General features: G+C 36.7%; 1 protein-coding gene across 5 annotated transcripts in view; it reads left to right on the top strand.

Annotated features, from left to right (window-relative positions):
* Nucleotides 1-17587, top strand: part of LOC106876054 (solute carrier family 45 member 3) — a 42720-nt gene that overhangs the window by 12502 nt on the left and 12631 nt on the right. For 2 of the 5 annotated variants that reach the window (XM_014924455.3, XM_089341004.1), the window contains exon 2: nt 10177-10247. The exons of 2 other annotated variants lie outside the window; for them this stretch is intronic. The gene's annotated coding sequence lies outside the window, so the exon portion shown is untranslated. Of the gene's footprint in view, nt 1-8497; nt 8581-10176; nt 10248-17587 lie in introns of those variants that run through there. One more of the 5 variants, XM_089341003.1, reaches the window with a different exon arrangement.

Genomic DNA, 17587 nt, shown 5'->3' with positions numbered 1-17587 from the left:
TAATAACGTTTATTCTTATGATGTCTTTCGAAGTTCCTATTTTGTTATTCTCTCGTAATAAGCGGAATTACGTAAAACGTTTTAGAAAGAAACCTAGCTGTTTCTTGTAATACACACATTTAAGTCAAAACTTCTCGTGGATATTTAAAATACTAAATGTGGACCCCTGATTTATTATCTTGCTAGTGTGACCCCCTCCCCGTCCCAGGGGGTCATATAGCCCCTAAAGCGCGATGTAGTCCTTAGACCTATCGGACGCAATCAAACTGTCCAACCCCTGCAAGCAACGACATGTGAGATGGGAAATGATGCTGATTGGAAGTGCACGGCTGTTACCAGATGTGGAGACGAGGAGACAGAAACGTATTCAGGCTCTCTCTCTCTCTCTCTCACCCACACCCACCCACACACACTCTGACAGACTCCAAAGAGACTGGTGTTGGTCCAACAAAAAGAGAAGTTGCTATATATATATATATGTACACATACGTATACACACATGCACACATATAAAGAAGAATCATACATTTTTAGAATTTTTTTCGCATTTTCTGCTACAGGCACAAGGCCTGGAATTTAAAATGCTGAAAAGAAAAATTCATTTAAAAAATTCTAAAGATGTATAATTCTCCATTCTTTATTATATCTGTCTAATATTTTCTGGAATTCTACTTGGAATTCTTCAAAACAAACCCAATATTTACCAATCAAAAAACCTGTTCAGAATAAAGGATTCTAAATGTTTCCAGATATTCAGAGTAGTTAGCCAAGAATGGATTGTAACAGAATGCTACCTGGATTTGAAATCCCTATTCCATTGTATATATATATATATATATATATATATATATATATATATATAAAATTTATTAATAAGGGTAGAAATTGATATTAATCAATTAAAACCAGTGGTCTAGCATATTAAAAAAAATCCGAAGATTAAAATTATATTACATACAAAAATAAGAGGAATGACCAGCAAAAGTGGACTCCTATATGCTAGAAATAGATGCCGAATCATCTAACCACGAAAAAATGTTCTCAGTAAAAAATTAGCGACAAAACAGACTGTCTTGCCCTTTTACAGTCTGTTGTGTCGCTAATTTTTTACTGAGAACATATTTTTTCATGGTTAGATGATTCGGCATCTATTTCTAGCATATAGGAATCCACTTTTGCTGGTCATTCCTCTTATTTTTGTATCATCATCATCATCATCGTCGTTTAAAGTCCGCTTTCCATGCTAGCATGGGTTGGACGATTTGACTGAGGACTGGTGAAACCAGATGGCTACACCAGGCTCCAATCTGATTTGGCAGAGTTTCTACAGCTGGATGCCCTTCCTAACGCCAACCACTCAGAGAGTGTAGTGGGTGCTTTTTATGTGCCAAAGAAATAAATATATATGCATTATATATAGACACATGCACACACTGAATGAGACACCAGTCTGTCAAAGGGTTAATCTCCCATCTATTGCTGGTCCAAATCTTCAGCTGAGTAGACTGGAACAAGAAATTAAATATTTTGCTCATGAATAAAACACAACGCCCAGTCCAGGAATTGAAACCATTGACCCATAACTGCAAGTGTAACTCACTAAGTACCTTCGCACACATATGAACTTGCAGATAGTTTTTTTATCTCCTAAATATTACTCACAAAAAATTGGGGGTAACCACAACAGAACACTTTCCCAAGACACAGCACCCTGGGTTTGAACACAGAACCTTGTAACTTAGTACTAATACTGCATCACTGCAGTATAAGTACCATTACTTGCTAAGGTGAGCTGAGGTTATGTAAAGTAAAACATGTGAAATTAAGTGTAGTACCCAAGGAGACACAGCAAAATATTTGTAGTAGGTATGACCATGTTTAATGTAGTCAGCCTAAAAAATGTTTATTAATTAAAACTACAACCTGAAGGTGACAAAAATCATTTTCTTATTGAATAATTCTGGTGAAAGAAAAAATTAAACAGGAAGAGACAACACTGGTATTTTAATTAACTTTGGATATTAGAATTCAAAAACCTGTGACGCATTTTAATACATTCATCAATTTCACATTTATAGTATCTAAGACACCGTGACAGGTTAACGACATCCACCTTATTAACTCACTGCCAGGTGTGGATCATAAAGTGTGTGGGGATACAAGTGAGGCTGGGCAGAAGGCAGGGATGAGGTTAGCCACAAGACTGACAACATATATATCTTCTATATATATAAAAATGAGAATGTGTGTCTGTCTGTCTGTCTGTCTGTGTGAATCCCTAAAACTCGAGAACTATGCAACCAATTTCATTCAAATTTTACAGATGCCTTACTTAGGGTTCCAGTTGTGTTTTAGTCAAAAAAAATTTTAACTTCTTGCAGAGTTCGAGCCCACAGCAACATATCTCCTCCACTATTTAAGTATTACATGTCAAAAGTGAAACAAAAACACTCATGTCAAATACTTTCACTTTAAAAATGAAACTATTCTACTAACTGAAACAATCACATTTCGATACTGTAATGACAGATACTTTCAGAGAAAGAGAAAGAGAGAAAGAGATGTATATGTATACATATACATGTATATGTATACGTATATGCATATATATATATATATATATATAGATATAGATCTATATGCATACATGTATATGTATACACGTGTAGATGTATATATATATATAGATATAGATGTACATGTAATATGTACACATATATACATATATATACATGCATACAGATATCTATACATATATACACCCATCACACACAAACACATGCACACAAACACACACATTAGTCATTTGTTTTCTTATCCAAAACTACGTCAAAAGTACTGAACGGATCTTTATGAAATTTGGAAATTATATTCTATGTATAACGGCCATAACTCCCATGAAAATTCATATATTTTTGATGTTGATGAAATTTTAACCCGAACATAACAGATGAGCATTATTTGTAATTCAACGGTACAACAGTGTAAGACTACCCTTTCAGATATACTTTCATTGTGATTTCTGCAATGTGGTGCATAAATTGTCAAGTAAATGAGACTCATCTTTGCCTCCACTGATTCACTTGGAAAGTGTTGAGTAAAATTATTTCGTTGCAGACCTCCTTTTGGTCTTTTTATTATCACTACGACACACATAGTCCCCAGTTGGTAACATTGATTTCAAGGCCCTCCTAGATGAGAGACTGGCATTCTACTTAATGTCTATGTTCCATGCTGGCATGGATTGGAGAGTTATTAATGTAGAAATATGGTTTCGTAGCTACTAACAGTTGAGGGTTGCGTAGTCTAGACGGCGTTTTTAGATTTCATTATTCTCTTTAACCCGGGCAAAGCTGGGTATTTCTGCTAGTATATATATATATATATATATATATGGTGGCCTGGGATGGATTATACACACACACACACACATGCATATATGTATATATACAATGGGCTTCTTTTAGTTTCCATCTACCAGATCCACTCACAAAGCTTTGGTTGGCTCAAGGCTATATAGAAAACACTTGCCCGAGGTGCCACACAGTGGTTATGAACCCAAGGCCACAAGGTTGAGCGATAAGCTTCAAAACCACACAGCTACTCCTATATATATATATATATATATAAATTAGAAATAATACATTTCTAAATCTCTCAGAGAGACTTAAGCAGTAGTGATGTGATAAAGTAGTTGTATACTGCCAACTTAACATGACAGTCCCAATAAGGGAATATACTACTGCTATTTAGCCCTAGGAAGCTGGACTGCTTCCTGTTGGCCTTGACACATTTCCTGTGTCCTTATGTTTGCGAGGGGGAGACAAACTCCTCCACCCAGGGACATGTTTCTGAGTCTTTGCTCGTCATCAGCCTGAAGTAGCATGACCAGCGGTCCAGCTTCCTAGGGCTAAATAGCAGTAGTATATTCCCTTATTGGGACTGTCACGTTAAGTTGACAGTATACAACTACTATATATATATATATATATATATATATATATAGATAGATAGATAGTCTATTTTGATGACAGTCTACAGATCATAAGAACTCCCAGTCTAGGACTGCTGCTACTGCCACTCTTGTTACTGTTTAGCCCAAAGTCTCAATCCTGAAACATGCCAATCAAAGACATTCCTGCCATCCCCATCCATTTTTTTCTCTCCCTCTGGCCTAGTCTACTCCAAACTATATCCTCCATTGTGTACTTTACTTCCTCAACATGGTATGATACGATTTTAGGAAGATTTAGCTGTTATTTCTCAGAGGCTGAGTGACCACATAAAGTCTCATTTGTTCGCTGCTCATGCAACCACTCCAGTTAGGGAAGGAAATTCTTGGCTTAAACATCAAAGAATTTTTTTGTTGAGGAGAGAATTCCTGTGAGAAGAGGGTCAAGTATTTCATATCATTTCTTCAAGAGCTTCTCTGAACAGCTTTTCAAAATTGCTCGCTAAATAGCACTCACTTAACTTTATTGTATTCAGTTTAAAAGTGACCTGCATTAAATTGTATTATACATACATACATACACACACACATACACATACATACATAGATACATAGATACATACATGTCTATGTGTGATTGTATGTATATATGTATACATATGTGTATGTATATATATGTAGGTGTGTGTATATATATCATCATCATCATCATCATCGTTTAACGTCCGCTTTCCATGCTAGCATGGGTTGGACGATTTGACTGAGGACTGGTGGACCAGGAGGCGACACCAGGCTCCAATCTGATTTGGCAGCGTTTCTACAGCTGGATGCCCTTCCTAACGCCAACCACTCCGAGAGTGTAGTGGGTGTTTTACATGCCACCAGCACGAGGGCCAGTCAGGCGGAACTGGCGATGGCCACGCTCGAAATGGTGTGTTTTACATGCTACCTGCACATCATATATATGTATATATATGTATGTGTATATATGTGTATATATATATATATATATATATATATATATATATATATATATATATATATATATATATAGTAAAGTTTGTTTGCCAGCATAATGTGGCAGTCCTGTATAAGGACGATGTTTCACACCAATGAAACCGAGTAATACCATCTGGTCAATAACTGATGAAGAATTAAGGACCTTCTGTGTTTGTCTCCCTTCTGGTTTTACACTCAGTATAAGTTATGTTGTACATCCGCTTTCCATGCTGGTATGGGTTGGACGGTTTAACTGGAACTGGTAAGCTGGAGGTCTGCACAAGGTTCAAGTCTGATTTGGCATGGTTTCTACAGCTGGGTGCCCTTCCTAATGCCAACCACTTCACAGAGTGTAATGGGTGCCAGTTACATGACACCAGCAACGGCCACGACTATAACTTCACTTTGCTTGACGGGTCTTCTCGAGTACAGCATATTGCCGAGCTATCAGTCACTTGTCATCTCCTCTGTGAGGCCCATCATTCAAAGATTATGCTTCTGGCAACTCTGTGTGTGTGTGTGTGTGTTGTTACAAGTTTCTTCCACTTGTTACTTAATGACATTTCAATCTAAGATATTTTCATACCCACACCAGTGGGGCATGCAACATCTGTCCCCACCTTCAGAGGCACTGTCCTGTCCCTTGCCCCCCCCCCTTCAGTCAATTCCCTATCCTTCATGCTATATTTCCTTTGTCTTTCTCTCTCTCTCTCTTGTCATGTTACATATCTGGAGCAGTGCAGCCAGTTCTCTTTAAAACACGATCTGTGTCGGTAATGCAATGTCTAGCGTTTGAATGGTGGTGCTCCTGTACTTTAAGACTTTAAGATCACAAATGGTGTCGAGGATTGTTATGTGCTGTTCACCGTCCCACTCTCACCCAGCCTTGCCCGACCCCTATAAAACGGGGAGCATTTAGCTGCAAGTGTTACAGTAGTAACATTCACTTCAAGGCCAAATTATATTGTCAATTGTTTCATTTCAGTTATTATTCCGTTATTTAGTTGAAAGGCTGTTCAACTAAATAACACCAATCTTCTGTCTGTCTTAGATTTATGTGTATATAATATACATACATACATACATATATATATATATATATATATATATATATATATATATATATATATATACACACACACATGCTGCATAAATAAACACATATACATACATACTTATATATATATTCACATATCTATCTATCTATCTATCTCTCTCTCTCTCTATATATATATATATAGATGCATGCTGCATACATATATATGTGTGTATGCATGTGTGTGTATATATTGTATATATTTCCCACTATGTTGGTTCCAGATCACTGGTAAGAATAAATATTCATTTTACATTATCAGCATTTAAAATATTTAATGGAATAACGTTGAACCTTACATGAGCATAAGACTGCAAATTTAACGAGAGGAACACTTAATCATATCAACCCCAGAATTTCACTGGTATTTATTTCATTGCTCTGCCCAGGGAAGAATGAAAGCAAAGCCAGTTGCTGTAGGATTTTAGTGTAGATTACCAAGGATTATAACCAAATGCTGCCATTTCGTGGAAGTGCATGGCTTAGTGGTTTGGGTGCTTGACTTATTCCTGGACCAAGCAATGCATTGTGTTCTTGAGCGAGACACTTCATTTCACATTGCTCCAGTCCACTCAGCTGGCAAAAAGGAGTAATCCTGCAACAGACTGGCGTCCCATCCAGGGGAGGAATGTATATACCAGAGAGACCAGGAAACCCACCAGCTGCATACCATCCTGTTTGTCCCTTTACCGACCCTGTCAACTCTCTGGTCCTTTTTTACTGGAATTCATTTGTTCATTTTTATGTCTGTTTGCCTCATGCTTGCATGAGTTTCAGAAGTATCTTTGTTTTATATCTGGATGCCCTTCCTGTCACTAACCTTCAACTGTTTCGCAAGTAAGAGGTCTCTTCTTTCACATATCTTCAAAGCGGTAAAGCCAGTGGATGATTTGTTGGTAGGAAAAATAACAACATCCATGCTTACTGCTCAAGATATCTGGAGAAGTACAAATGGTAACACACACACACACACACACACACACATCACCATCATCTTCATTATTTAATGTCTGACCATGGTGAAATATGTCCTAGCATGGAAACAGGTGAAGGTTGGCAACAGGAAGAACATCCAGCTATAAAAAAAAAAAACTGCCTCAATAAATACCATGTGACCTGAACAAACATGGGACAGTTGACATCAAATGATGATAGTGGTGAATCTGTTAGTGGCAAAAGGCAAAACTGAACAATGTGCACAAGTTTCCAATGAGAGACTCACCTATTTTTTTTTACCACCATTTAACCACTCCCATGCAGTGATACAGTAATAAAAAAATAAAAATATAAAATATAGACAAGTCCCTGAATAATATCTTGTGAACAAGGTGAAGAAAGGTTCAAGGAGTGGTTAGACGGAAAAAAACTAGTTTTCCCAGCAGACTTCATAACTATTGAAGATAAAAAGACAAATGTAGGCCACTATTAACACAAACAATTAATGTTATATAGTGAAATATTAGCAGAGCCTTTTATAATTATAAAGTAATAGATTTATATTTATTTATGGGTTAGAATTAAATAATATGTTATTTGTGTTGACAAGCAACACACACACACACACACACAAAAACTAAACTAAACTAAACAAAAGAGTTTCATTAAATCACAAAAGCTCTCTGGATCTGTTATGTAACACATAAGATGTGGAAAAAAACCTGTAAACTAATAAAATATTTTTGTTTTTTGTGTTTTTTTTTTCTGTGGTGGCCATTTGTAAAATTTAAAGTATTCACCTTTAACTGGATTGTGTGAAATAATTAGGCTGTGCTGAATTCATGGACATGTTTTTATTTTTCCCCTCTTGAACCCATATCAATAAACATTCTTACTTCATTTCCTCACCCTCCGACCAAACAAAAGGCTAAACCTTACTATCTCTTGTGTATTAACACATTGACACACCACCACCACCACCACCGTCACATTACAACACTACTTCCCCGCCTTACCACCATGTCACCTGACTACTTCCCCCTCACCAAACTATCCTCACCTTTCTTATCAGATACTCATTTCCAGTTCTCGCTCTGCAGTAAGAAGTTTGCTTTCCAACTACATGGTTCTGGGTTCAGTCTTACTGCATGGTGCCTTGGACAAGTGTCTTCTATTACAGCCTCAAGCTGATCAAAACCTTCTGAATGGAATTGGTAGACAGAAACTGAAAGATGTCTATAGTATATACATATATATATATATATCAATGTCTGTCTGTCTGTCTATCTATCTATCTATCTATCTATGTCTGTCTATGTCTGTCTATCTCTGTCTGTCTATCTATCTATCTATCTATCTGTATGGTGAGTGGGGCATCCTTTCCCATTCAAACTGCTCCAGCTTTTGGAATGTCATCTTTGCTGTATGTTGCCAAGCATTATCCTGATGGAAGAACACCTTGCGTCTTAGAACCAAAGACAGCCATAATAGGACATGAAACATGCTAGAAGGAGTAGTCAAAATGTTTAAATGTACACTGTATTTATATGAATAATATGAAGTCTATTGACTAGTTTTTCTACTTGCTAGGCCACTGGTAATAAACATTTCTAAAATCTTTTCTACCCTGATATTTGTTAATATATCATATATATATATAAACAATATAAATGTATATAAACACACACACACACACACATATATATATATATACATATATATGAACAATATAAATGTATGTATGTATATATATATATATATATGAACAATATAAATGTATTTATATATATATATATATATATATATATATGTAGTATATAAATGTATGTGTATATATGTGAGTGTATATATATATATGTATATATGTATAAAAACAATATAAATGTATGTATGTATATATATATATAAATATATATGTGTGTGTGTGTATGTATGCACACACATAATATAAATGTATATATATATATATATATATATATATATATATATATATATATATATATATATTTATACTTATTATTGTAAACAGTGTTGTGTACTGGTTCACAATATCATGTATCAAGGCCTTGAAGAAAGTTGAATAAACTAATTGCTATTCATTTCTCATGAGTGATACTATGGCCACAGTGCTGAGCTACGTGGACCTCTTCTGCCGGATTCATTTACGACTGAATACTGATGGACTGAACCACCTTAAAGGGTCCTGGCTTCTACGAAGGGCACAGCTGGTTATTCTACTGCTTCAGCTCATACACTACTACCGTATTGGTCTATCCAGCTGTGACGCTGGTGTATGTATCTGCGTGTTTGTGTGTGCGCATGCATATGTATATATATGTGTGTATATCATCATATGTATATATATATATATATAAAACTAAGACGAAGACAATTGTATTAGTTTCACGCTCAGGGAATGATGGAGAAGTATTTTATGTTTTGAGCCTACGCTCTTCGACAGAAAGGAATGCGAGAAAATAAACAGAGAGAGAAGGAAAGAGCCTTATTGAGTTCAGTGGTCCAACATGGCGAATGTTATATACACAGATATATATTCATATACACACACACATATATATATATGTACGTATGTATGTATACATGCATGCATACATATATATATGTATGCATACATATATATATATATGTATGTATACATACATATATATACATACATTTGTATATATACGTATACATATATATATATATGTATACATACATATATATATGTATGCACATATATATATGTATGTATACATATATATGTATATGTATACATATATATACAAATGTATGTATATATATGTATGTATACATATATATGCATATGTATGTATACATATATATGTATATGTATGTATACATATATATGTATGTATACATATACATGTATGAAAACATATATGTATGTATAAATGTGTGTGTATATATATATATATTTATATATATATATATATATATATATATATATATATATATATATATACATATATATGTATGTATGTGTTTGTGTGTGTATATATACAGTAATCTCTCACCATATTGTGGTTTACCTATCACAGTTCACCTATCACGGTTTATTATTTAAGCTTATGTCGTTTCCTACACTCTGTTTAGCATTTATAATAAAATAAATATATACAAATTATAAAAATATTTAAAAAAAATATACAGTACTGTTTCTACTTTGCAGATTTTCATCTGTCGTGGGGTGTTTTGGAACGAAATACCTGCAATAGCGAAGGGATTACTGTATATGTGCAGGTGCGTGTGTTCATTATTTACATCAACGACATAGTAGATGTCATCAAACATTCTACATTGAAAACCTTTGCAGATGATTTCAAACTCCAGAAAGCCATAAACGGCATGAGAGACTGAACATGCCTTCAGTCAGACCTGTCTGTTGTTGTCCAATGGGCGGAAAAAAACAATATGCTTTTAAATGAAGATAAGTTTGATTTGATCCACTTTGGGAAAGAGGAAACTCTGAAATTACCATATGCTCTTCCCTATCAAAGTTATATATTTATATATATAGGAGACATCGTCTCCAGCTGGCTATATACAACACAATCTGTGTCCTTATATTTTCAAACAAGGGAATTATTCTGTGCTGATGAAAGGAAATAATCCAGAAATCGCGATACACAGATATTGTTTTGAGCTGAGTGGGGGTGCTAGATTCCCTTGTTTGAAAATATAAGGATGCAGATCGTGTCGTATAGCCAGCTGGAGACGGTCTCCTGGGGCTAAATTACAGCAACATTTGTCCTCATCCAGGACTGCCATGTTATGTTGGCAAACAATCTTTACTACAGGAAGAAACCTGTTTTCAAATAATTTCCTCTCACTTATTGGAGAATGTGTTGTGATGTAAACAAAATTTCTTTTGAATTTAACCAGATGTGTCCTTCCATGTGTTGCTGTGACAATCTTCTCATTGTTGCCCACACTTTGATTTATCTAACTTGCTATGTTATTGATCCAAAGTCTGTCACTGAAAAGTAGTTAAACAGTTGCTATTGACTGGCTGATGTCATAAAATGTCAAAAACAAAAAAAAAAATTTTATTTCTTACTTGTTGCAGTCATTAGGCTATGGCCATGCTAGAGCACTGCTTTTCAAGAATTTTACTCATATGAACCGACTGTGGTACATGATTTTTTAATTTTTTTCATTTCAAGCCTGGTACTTGCTCTGTTATTTTTCTTTTGCCAAACCGCTAAGTAACAGGAATGTAAACACACTGACACCAGTTGTCAAGTGGTGCTGCAGGGGACAAACACACACACACACACACACACACATACCTTTAATCTTACTTGTTTCAGTCATTGGACTGCAGCCATCCTGGGACCCTGCTTTGAAAAATTTTTAATTGAATATATCAACCCCAGTACTTATTTTTTTAAAAGCCTGGTACTTATTCTATCAGTTTCTTTTGCCAATCTGCTAAGTTACAGGGGTGTAAACACACCAGCACAGTATATTAAATAATATAATAATCCTAGCAATTTGAAAGAGGGAGTAAGTCAATTACATCTGCCCCCGGATTCAACTGGTCCTTATTTTATTGACCGTGAAAGGCAGAGTTGAATTTGGTGGAATTTGAACTCAGAATGTAAAGACAGATGAAATGCTGCTCATGGTTCTGCCAGCTCAATCGTTTCAAATTGTGGCACAAGGCCAGCAATTTCAGGGGGGGGGGGAGAATGTTGATTAGATCAACCTCCAATACGCAACTGGTATTTATTTTATCAACCCCCAAAATGATGAAAGGCAATGTTGATCTCAGAAGGTAAAGATGGACAAACTATGATGATGATGATGGTTTCAAATTTTGGGGCCTGGCCAACAATTTCAAGAGAGAAGGGTTAGTCAATTACACTGACCTCAGTGCTCAGCTGGTATTTATTTAATCAATCGATGATGATGATGATGATGATTTACCATGCTTACATGCATCAGACCCAACTCTGAGGTAGATTTTCTGTGGCCAGAGACCCTTCTAGTTGTTCATCTTCACCTGTTTCCATACAAGGTATTCTTTCTCCACAGCCAAACGTGTTCTTCCCAGAAGATTCAACACTATCAATCAACGCTGCTCATTTGACAGTAACACTCACCACATCGTTCTAGTTTTACATTGTTGACAGTAACTGCACAGTTCTAGATAAACTGATTACTTGAGCGTTCATCATTAAAGATCTGTGTCCGTTACAACATATAGTTCCTTTATGTCTTGACTGCTTCTACTATGTCGTGTCCGTTTGTTTCACTGTTGTTAGAATAATGAACACAGCTGAACAATGATGCATTATCAAATTCATTGATTTAAACAAAAAATTACTTCAAATATTGAAAAATATTCATTGATCATCTGTTCTTCCTGTGTTTGTTTGCTTTTCTGATCAGTTTTTATATATTTTGTTTGCAGGCAGTTGTGAGTGTGTGGGGTGGGGGTATAAAAAAAAAGTAGAGTTATGAAGCATTGATTCCAAAGCCTTTTGTATTTCCTGTAGAAATGTAAGTTTAATTTAATAGTAAAATAGGTTATGACTGCTCAAGAACCCATTTTTATCTAAAATTGCTTTTACTGTTTAATGATGTGAAACTGTGATAGGACACGATGTCGTTTCTTTCTAATCTGTGAAACATGCCTGGCCATAAGCAAATAGTATCATGTTTGCTGGTGTATAAGATGCACCCACAGAAGAGAAACCCATACAAGTTGGGACAAACCCCAAATTGGATATGTCTAATCATACATTCTGTATCCCATTTCTAATGCGATCACGTTAAACACATGGCAATTCAAGAACAGAAGAAATGTGTCATATGTAGTACCTTGGCTTTTAAAGTACCTTGGTTGGAAACAAGTGAGGGTTGGTGACAGGAAGGGCATCAAGACAGAAAATTCATCTCATTTAGTTCCACCTGACCAATGCAAGTATGGAAAGGTGGACATTAAGTGATGTTAATGATGGTGAGAAGTAGAGTGCAGGTTCAAATCATTTGTGGATCACTGCCCTTACTCATGCTGTTTCTAAGTCTGCTGGGAAACAAATGAACGATTGGTGACATGAGAGACATCAGGCCCCAACATACTCTCGTCTGACCCATCTGAGCATGGAAAAGTAGGCATTAAAACAATGATAATGATGGAGGTGGTGGCAGCAATTTTCAGGATTACATTTCTTAAAACAATTCGTGACCATCCATCCATTCATCCATCCATCCATCCAGACATATTCTTTATGGCCGTGCCCCCAATCTCTCCTCCCCCAGGTCTTTGAGACATCTTTGTCTTGCAGGTATAAAATGCACTGCTGCTGGTTCCACATTAAAATGCACTCGTGCCAGTGTTACATGAGTGCAAGAGGATGCCAATGGCATGTAAAAAGCACCCAGCTCACTCTGTAAGGTAGTTGATGTCAGGAAAGGCATTCAGCCATAAACGTCGGCGTGATCGTTACCAACGTCGCCTTCCTAGCTCTTGTACCAGTGGCAGGTGAAAAGACATTCGAGCGAGATCATTGCCAGTACTGCTGGACTGGCTCTTGTGCGGGTGGCACATAAAATACACCATTTGAGCGTGGCTGTTGCCAGTACCTGCCTGACTGGCCTTCGTGCCGGTGGCACATAAAAAGCACCCACTGCAATCTCGGAGTGGTTGGCGTTAGGAAGGGCATCCAGCTGTAGAAACTCTGCCAGACCAGATTGGAGCCTGGTACAGCCCTCTGGTTTCGCAGTCCTCACTCAAATCGTCCAACCCTTGCCAGCATGGAAAGCGGACGTTAAACGACGATGATGAAACTATGTCAAAATAGACAAGTGGAGCTGTGGTCAAACCATCCAACCCATGCCATGGGGAATGAACATTAAACAATGATGATGATGATTTGCTGCATTGTTCTTTTCTACATTGTTGTTAGGCGTTGTTCTCATTAAACCATTGTTTTTAACCTTCTTGTTATCATATTTCTGTTGAAATATTTTTGTTTCAAACAATTTTGAAAATAGTGAAGAATTTGGTGAAATACCTTTGTCATTATTAAGGTGGTGAGAGGTGGGGAGCTGGCAGAACCGTTGGCATGCTGGGTGAAAGGCTTAGCAGTATTTCGCCAATCGCTACGTTTTGAGTTCAAATTCCGCTGAGGTCGACTTTACCTTTTATACTTTTGGGATCAATAAATTAAGTACCAGCAGAGTACTGGGGTCAATGTAATACACTAGCCCCTGCCCCCCAAATTTCAAGCCTTGTCCCTTCAGTAGAAAGGATTATTAAGGTTTTGGGAACAAATATTAAACATAAAATTTTGATGGGAAGTTTTAATTTGGATTACTTTTAAAGTAGAAAGTCTTTACTAAAGAACCAGGGTGGTTGGTCTCATGTGGATTGGTATCAAAGGTTAATGAATGTTTCTATTAATAATGAGGTGCAAGTGTGGCTGTGTGATTAAGAGGCTCACTTCCTGATCATGCGATCTTGAGTTCAATCCTACTGCATGGCACCTTGGACAAATGTCTTCTGCTGTATACAGTAATCTCACTACTATCTCTGGTGTTACATTCTAAAATTCCCTGGAATAGGTGAAAATCTGCGAAGTAGAAACAGTACTGTATATTTTTTTATTATTATTTTTATAATTTGTATATATTTATTTTATTATAAATGCAAAATGGAGGAATCGACGTAAGCTTAGATAATAAATCGTGATAGGTGAACCGTGATATGGCAAGGGATTACTGGCCAACAAAAGCCTTGTGAATGTACTTGGCATATGGAAACTGAAAGAAGCTCATTATGTAAGAGTGTGTATGTATGGATGGATGAATGGACAGTGTGTATGTGTTTGAGTGTCACCTTGCTGTGACATTGTCTGATTGTTGTAACGAGTGTTGCCATGGTGATACAGGTGGTCATTTGTTTCCACTTTTTCAAGAAAACTTGTTTGGGTCATGCTGAAAATAATCTCTTGCTTAGGGAAAGGTGAGGGTTGGCCTCAGGAAGGGCATCCGGCTGTAGAAAATCTGTTTCAAAGAATTCCATCTGACTGATGTGAGCATGGAAAAGTGGATGTTGAAATGATGATGACGACACTGATAGTAACAATAATGATGGTTATATATGGGGTGGGGGTTGGCTGAAAAATTTCTGGCTTTGGGTAAAAGTAAATACAGGAGGATCAGTTAATTATGATTTCATTGAACACATTCCTCTCTCAGATGCAGTGGTCCCTTCAGTTTTACTAAGCCCTGTAAAAGAACTCGGAAGGTTGGGTCTCCAGCCAGACCTTTCGTGGCACCCTTCAACCCAGGAACTTTTCACGCCCCCCCCTCCCTTGTATTAACATTGAGAGTTGAAGTTTGTAGATGGATTTAATCAGGTTTGATTCTAACTCGAAGCCCTATAACCCCTAATAATTCCATTTTGGTATAAATTATATATTTCTGCAGATGATCTTCAATTACTCTACATGTTTTATTAAGCTTTTTCATATTCAGCCCCTAACCCCTCCAACACACACACACACTACAATGTTACTATTTACTTATAATCCAGTCAATACAAATGATGCACGTTTTTAAGCTGAGTAAATACATTTTTCAGCTTCACAAACACTGGATTAAAATAAATTCCCCCTTCCCCCCTCTCTCTCTCTGCTTTTTCATTATATGCACAACTATGCACTATAGTTTACACACACACTCACACGTGCATGCACACCATATACTTACACGCGCACACACACACACACACACACACACACACACACACACACACACACACACACACAGAGTCAGATTCATCAACCTTTCATTTGCAAGTCATCAATCATTAATGTCAGCCTGTTTATTCATGTAAATCTATCAACCTGATCATCACAGACAAACCTACAATGACCACTCCACATAAAATTCTACTCTTCTGGTTGTTATTTCACTTTTGTCTTTATACTCACTGTCACACCCCTTCACCAGCTGGTCTTGTTTAACCCTTTTTTTTTTTTTTACCATTTCTCTGTCGAAATGCGCTGCCTTTGTTCGAATGATTTTGTAAATAGGGAAGAAGTTACTAAAATAACTTTGTCCTCCTTAAAGCTGGCATTTGAAACAAATTAATATGGAATTTTGATGCAAGGTTTTAATTTAGAATCCTTAAAAACTGGAAGTTTGCTTGACTAAAAAAACCCTTCACGGTGGTGCCCCAGCTTGGCCACAGTCAAATAACTTAAACAAGGAAAAGAATGAAACGACAAGAAAATACCCACCTTTTATCTTTGTTTTTTTATATATAAAACCTGCCACAACATGTCCTCCCCTTTCATACTTCTGTTTAACTATATGCCCAATTCTACTACAGTACATTCTCTCTCTCTCTCTGTTGCATTAAGCACATTTCTACCTTGCTATACACAAATTGGCATACACAGGTGCAAATGTAGAACTGCAAAGATATCTCACCTCTTTTTATTCAAACATACATCTTATTAAAAGTTTCTTGCTGTTGTCTTGCTTCTCACTCTTTCTCTCTCTCTCTCTATGCACATACCTTATCGACTCTTTCTCTCTCCCTGTCTCTACACACACTTCTTTTCAACTCTCTCTCTCTCCTCCATATACACCACACCCTATGAAACATTTTCTCTCTTTCTCTCTCTGTCTCAGCCTCAGCCTCTCTCTCTCTCTCTCTCTTTCTCTCTCTTCCCCCTCCCCCTCATACATCCACAGTTATCTCACTTCTGATTCATAACTTTTATAAACTAGTAAATCTTATAAACAAACAAAAGCCAGACTCCATTCGATGCCGCCACGTTCTCTCTCCAGTTCTGTTCTTATGACTGTTCACTAAACTATGAGAAGTGGCATAGTTTGCTGAGGATGCGATCAGTTTGAAGAGGCTGGGCTGATTGATGAAGATGGGGAGAGTGCAGGCCCTACCCCGGAAAATACAAGTTTTGGTTGCGATAGAAATGTCCACTGAAATGGTAAAAGAATAAGCGATGAGATGTCTTGGCATGGCTGATTTGGTGCTGCCCTGTTTGGCATCATTGATTTAATGCTGTCTTAACCTTTTAGAACTCAGATTATTCTACCAAATCTAATGTTTGTTTATTTATATTGTTTTGGATTAATCATGCATTGTCTTGTAATTTAGAGATCTCAATGATGTAATTTAGTTTTAGAATGACATTGTAGGGTTGGTGTGAGAGGCTGGATCTGGTCAGTTTCAACATAAAACGGGTTAAATATTTTGGTCAGATATGGCCAGCTTGAATGCTACAGGGTTGTCATCAGACATTTTAATGTTTCTCTCCTCTCCCTCCCCCTCTCTTTCACTCCCTCTGTCTGTCTGTCTGTCTGTCTCTGTATATTTGTGTGTGTGTGTGTGTTTGCCTTCAGCATCAAAACATATTGTCACCCAAACAAGTTGAATGTCCAGTCAGCCATGCCAAATCTCCAGTGTCCAAGCAGCTGCAGCCACTCGCCCTCATTCCAAAAGAACATCTGGCTTTAACCATAGATTTTACAATTTTACAATTATTGAATATTTCTTTAAAATTCCATTACACTCCTTCGTTATTTTTCTAAAATGA

This window comes from Octopus bimaculoides, chromosome 24 (assembly GCF_046866305.1).
Source record: "Octopus bimaculoides isolate indiv1 chromosome 24, ASM4686630v1, whole genome shotgun sequence".
In the NCBI taxonomy this organism is placed as follows: domain Eukaryota; kingdom Metazoa; phylum Mollusca; class Cephalopoda; order Octopoda; family Octopodidae; genus Octopus; species Octopus bimaculoides.
Note: the sequence above shows the minus strand (reverse complement) of the source record. Positions and strands in the feature narration are given on the sequence as shown.